Here is a 6,000-nt window from a genome sequence, read left to right as displayed (position 1 = left end):
CCAAGAAAATAAAGTTTCTCACTCTTTCCATTGTTTCCCCATCATTTGCCATGAAGTGATGGGATGGGATGCCATGATCTTCATTTTTCGAATGTTGAGTTTTAAGCCAACTTTTTCACTCTCCTCTTTCACTTTCATCAAGAGGCTCTTCAGTTCTTCACTTTCTGTCATAAGGATGGTGTCATCTGCATATCTGAGGTTATTGATATTTCTCCCAGCAATCTTGATTCCAGCTTGTGCTTCATCCAGCCCGGCATTTCATATGATGTACTCTGCATAGAAGTTAAATAAGCAGGGTGACAATATACAGCCTTGACGTACTTCTTTCCCGATTTAGAACACAGTCTGCTGTTCCATGTCCGGTTCTAACTGTTGCTTCTTAACCTGCATACAGATTTCTCAGGAGGCAGGTAAGGTGGTCTTGTATTCCCATCTGTTTAAGAATTTTCCACAGTTTTATGTGATCCACCCAGTCAAAGGCTTTGGCGTAGTCAATAAAGCAGAAATATATGTTTTTTCTTGAAATGTCTTGCTTTTTCAATGATCGGTGGATGTTGGCAACTTGATCTTTGGTTCCTCTGCCTTTTCAAAATCCAGCTTGAACATCTGGAAGTTCACGGTTCACATCCTGTTGAAACCTGGCTTAGAGAATTTTGAGCATTGCTTTGCTAGTGTGTGAGATGTGTGCAATTGTGTAATAGTTTTAACATTCTTTGTCATTGCCTTTCTTTGGGACTGGAATGAAAACTGACCTTTTCTAGGCTTGTGGCCACTGCTGAGTTTTCCAAATTTGCTAGCATATTGAGTGCAGCACTATCATAGCATCGTTTTTTTAGGATTTTAAATAGCTCAGCTGGAATTCCATCACCTCCACTAGCTTTGTTTGCAGTGATGCTTCGTAAGGCCCACTTGACTTCACACTCCAGGATGTCTGGCTCTAGGTGAGTGATCACACCATCATGGTTATCTGGGTCATGAAAATCATTTTTGTATAGTTTTTTTTTCTGTATATTCTTGTGACCTCTCCTTAATGTCTTCAGCTTCTGTTAGGTCCATACCTTTTCTGTCCTTTATTTTGAATTAACATCTTTACATGAAATGTTCCCTTGGTATCTCTAATTTTCTTGAAGAGATCTCTAGTCTTTCCCATTCTATTGTTTTCCTCTATTTCTTTGCATTGATCACTGAGGAAGGCTTTGTTATTTCTCCTTGGTCTTCTGTGGAATTCTGCATTCAGATGGATATATCTTTCCTTTTCTCCTTTGCCTTTAGCTTCTCTTCATTTCTCATCTATTTGTAAGGCCTCCTCAGACAACCGTTTTGCCCTTTTGCATTTCTTTTTCTTGAGGATGGTCTTGATCCCTGCCTCTTGTACAATGTCACAAACCTCCATCCATAGTTCTTCAGGCACTCATGTCAATCAGATCCAGTCCCTTCAATCTATTTGTCACTTCCACGTATAATCTTAAGGGATTTGACCTAAATCAAATATATGCTATATATTTGAGTGTGTGTGTGTATGTGTATAGCATATAAGTGTATACTAATATACACCTATATGGTAGGTCAGTGGAGAAGGAAATGGCAACCCACTCCAGTGTTCTTGCCTGGAGAATCCCAGGGGTAGGGGAGCCTGGTGGGCTGCTGTCTATGGGGTCACACAGAGTTGGACACGACTGAAGTGACTTAGCAGCAACAGCAACATGGTAGGTCAGACAGGTATATATTAGCAATTATATGTCATTCTAAGTATGTGCTCAAGAAATGCTAACTTTATCAATAGCCTCATTATCGTTTTTCACATGAATTACTATAAAACATCCTGTACTTGTTCCTAACTCTACTCTTAGCTTCCATATGTTCCTTAAGTACACCAAATTATTTGGTTCATTAGAAGTTCATGGAGTTCTTTCTGCTCATCATACAGAGTCACCAGGCTGGTTTTCTCTCTTCTTTCATGTGTCCTTTTCAATGTAACTTCCACAGAAAGGCCTTCACTGACCAACTCTCCTGGTAGGTCCCACCTGGTCCTTTGATCCTCAGAGATCCCTATATGAGCTTGGCACAAATGTCATATTTTACAATAATGAGTATTTGTTACTTTTCATCTGCTTCTCCTTATCCACTTACCTGCAAAATTAAGGATTTTGTCTTATACACTCATCCTTGTAAAATCAGCCTCTATGACAGTGCCTGCCTTTAAAAAAATATTAATATCTGCTGAAAGTATAGTGAATAATTGAATAGAAAATAAGAGAAGAGTAATGGAAATATAGGTATAATATATCCCTGTGACCTTAAATTTTTTCATTGTAAACCCCTATGTTCCAAAATGAAAATAAAAACCCTAGATCCAAGCCATACTTGCTTCATTGGTTTTTTTTTTAACATACTCTGACAAACTTTCTTCTTTCATCATAACAAACTATTTATACCATAAATCACTTGACTTATCAGACAACATTTCCTGTATCCGTACTATTTTCTGAATCTGGTATGACTACCCTCTCTTTTCTTAGCCAAGTTATTATTATCTTTAAAGACTCAGTGTCAAGTACCTTCTCTTCAAAGCTGTGTGATGGATTTCTCAGTCTGATCTGTGTATCCTTCATCTTTGTTAACTTAATCATGTGGTACCAATTTTAGCTCTAGTCACAAATACACTGTATTATTTACTTAAATATTGTTCCTACTATACTATGAGTTCTGTAAAGCCAAGGGAGCATCCTTTAGCTGTAAGTGAGCCTCTATTTATGGCATAGTGTATAGTAAAAATTTGGTAATACTTATGTAACACTGTTATCAATCCCATATATCATCTAGGCTTTACATTTGGGGCTTAGGCACTCAGAGCTAGTCACAGACCTATTATCTGTTCTCTTCCCACCTAGAACAAGAGGAGATGGATTATGACCAGCTTGTCTTATAAACATACTTAAGATCTAGGTTTTTTAAATTCTAAATAAACAACAAGCATGGTTAGCTGGAGAGAGGGGGTAAAGTGAGTACTATACTCTTTGTGAAATTAACAGTATATAAAATGCAGGAGTCAAAAACTCTCAAAATTTCATGTTAATCCAAAAGCAAAATTTATCACAGCTCATTAGAAAATGGACACCTGGTAACTTCCATCTCTTCCTGATGCCTACCTGTATCCTTTGGAAGGCAGCTATGCTAACCACTATACCCCAACATCTCGGCTTACCTGTATCCTTTGAATTGTTAGTAGAATTGGTGCTGGGTAAGATATATTATTTGTGTGAGCCTGATTTAATAATTAAACTCCTTGCAGTAATTCACATAGTACACCTGAGAAGGGAAACTGCAGACGGGAGAATCACTGTGTCATATTAGATGGGAGAATCACTGTGTCATATTAAACAAAGTGTCTACTTTGAGGACCTAATTATATAATAAGATAAAGGTAGAGTGAGATTGGAGGGCTTTCCCAGCATACAGGTGGCAGAAAGAATGTGAAAGATAGTGTGTTCATGGAGAGGAGAAACCTTGGGTAGTAGTATTGTTACTAGACTCTAAGACCTTTTTCCTCTGCTTGAATCAATGACACTCGAATCTGCAAATGACAAAGATCTAAATCAAATGATACAAGTACTAAAGATAATCATTGGCTTAGGTACCTAGAAAGTGTAATTGCATTAGTTTAAGTTTCTATTACTGCTTTCAGCTCTCCATCCTAACAGAGGTGGCCTAATTCTAAGGCTTCTGCAAACGGAAAGACAAGAACTGAAGCTCTTTGAGGTTTTCCTCATTCTTCTGGTCTGCAATACAAGTTCTGTGGCAAAGCTCACAGAGGGCTCTGACTGGCTAGCTTTGAGTTGTGATTTTATTCCCAAATCAGTCATTTTACTTGCGGAAATGGGATGTTCTAAATGGCTAGGACTAGATTGTGTGACCTCCCCTGGCTTTGGGGGTCAGCTAGGCAACTACAGAATCACCCAGAGTGAGAATAGGAGATTCATGGCCCACCAAAGAAATTCTCAAAAGATGAAAGCACTCTTTCAGCTAATCTGCCAAGTCCAGATGTCTCAATGCTTGTCAAAGATACATTTCAGAAACAAAGAGGAGAAGGCTAGTATATACATGTATAACTTGAGTATGCAGGGATAGTTTTTTCTGTTTCCCTTTATAACTTTTAAAGAGTAAAAATTACAGTTGAGAGAACTGTGTGCTTTTCTCTATCTCCCTTCCCTCCTTTTCCCTCCCCCTTCCCTCCTTTCAAGTAATATCTTGTTTGAGAGAATTCAATATGAATTTCAGACTCTTACACTATACCTATATGGGAAAATAGATGAAAGAGATGAGGAAAAAATAGGGTCAAGATAAGTTACAAAGGAAAGTAAGATAAAGGCAAATAGTAAGATTAGTTTCCTCTTTTTTTTTTTAAATGCCTTAATATCCTAAACATTTCCTAATGAAGATAATGTATTCTGAGTTCTAAGCATTCCATTAGACCAGTCAAAGAGGCAAACTACTAGTTATATGATCCAGAATATATATAACAGGATGAAGTCAAAGAGTTCCTCTAAAGAAACACAGCTATTTCTAAGACCAGAGAGCTATTTCTTTCAAGAGTCCTCATAGAAAGAATCCCATATAATGCAATATACAATATTTCCAACATTCCTCTTGTAAATACAGCTGTTGGATTTATAGAAATATTTGTGTTCAACATTTTAACAATAAACACAGCTATTGGATTTAAATAAATATCTCTTATAAGTCTATCAATATAAACTAATGTTACTAAATGAAATTTCAAGTTTATAAAAGCTGTCTACAAAAAGGGTTAATGGAACATGGGCCAAATCAGAACAGGACTTATGAAGACTGCTTTTTCTTCTAACGTCTATAGGAAACTAGTGAAAATTTGTAACCACGGTAGTAATATCAGATTTGATTTTTGAAAAAATATTCCATTAGCTTTTGGGAAAATGGATTAAGGTTTGACATTAGAGTGAAAGTCATAATTATATTTAACAATAAGAAATGGAAAGGGAGGATGCCTTGTCAAAGATATCTTTGTGCACTCAATTTTATTCCCTCTGGCATACTACTCCACTTCTAACTCCCTCTGGTTCTCCATGTCTTGCTCTGTGTCATCTCACTCAGAATCTATTTTCACAGTCTTTTACTTTCTCTCAAAAGTTAGGTCCTACTCCTCCATGACCCCTCCTCACCTGTACACTCACTTATATGGATATGTTTGGGTTTTTCTATCTTTCTTCTCACAGAGATTCTGTCTATAATCTCACTACATTTTTGCCCAGGGATACAATACACAATTATGAATAAAGGAATAAATATACAAATGCATAATACAATAAGGATAGAATGTGTTAGTTTCACAGAGACCTATTAAGTCTATCAGTTTCATATGTTAATGATTTTTTTAAAAGTAGCAAATACTTTAAATGTTGTATAGGGGTATCCAATTAGGATAAATATAAAATCATAGGAATATTGGTAATAAACTATACATCCTCTTGTTTCTTTTAAATACATCTTGTTGAAAAAATTAGAGATTGAAAAAATTACTAGAAGGACAAAAATAACTTCATTGCACTTTAAGAGATTGGGTTATTTTTCTAAAAAAAGAGAGAATATCTAGTGAACAGTATCAGAGAAAGCAGAATGTTTCCTAGCTGTGGGGAAAAAAAATCCAAAAACAGTGTACCCATGCCCTGATTTTCAATCAAGCCTGTAGGCTTTTTTCTTCTACTACTTCAACTAATAGCCTCCTTAAACCAAAAGAACTGTCTCCTATCGTTCTACATATCTGAAAGTATAAATCTTCATCTGGCAGAATCATTCTTACAACTGAGTGAATCAAAGTATAAAAGAAAGAAGCAGATTTTACTGCAAACTCTTATTTTTCTCAAGCTTCTTTCGTGTTTCCTTTCATTAGGGACCACAAGAACCTCTCTTGTTGGTTGTGGCATTTAAAGACATTTGGAAATAAATATGTAAATGTCAGTTCAG

The sequence above is a fragment of the Bos javanicus genome, chromosome X (genome assembly GCF_032452875.1).
Source record: "Bos javanicus breed banteng chromosome X, ARS-OSU_banteng_1.0, whole genome shotgun sequence".
Taxonomy (NCBI): domain Eukaryota; kingdom Metazoa; phylum Chordata; class Mammalia; order Artiodactyla; family Bovidae; genus Bos; species Bos javanicus.
Note: the sequence above shows the minus strand (reverse complement) of the source record.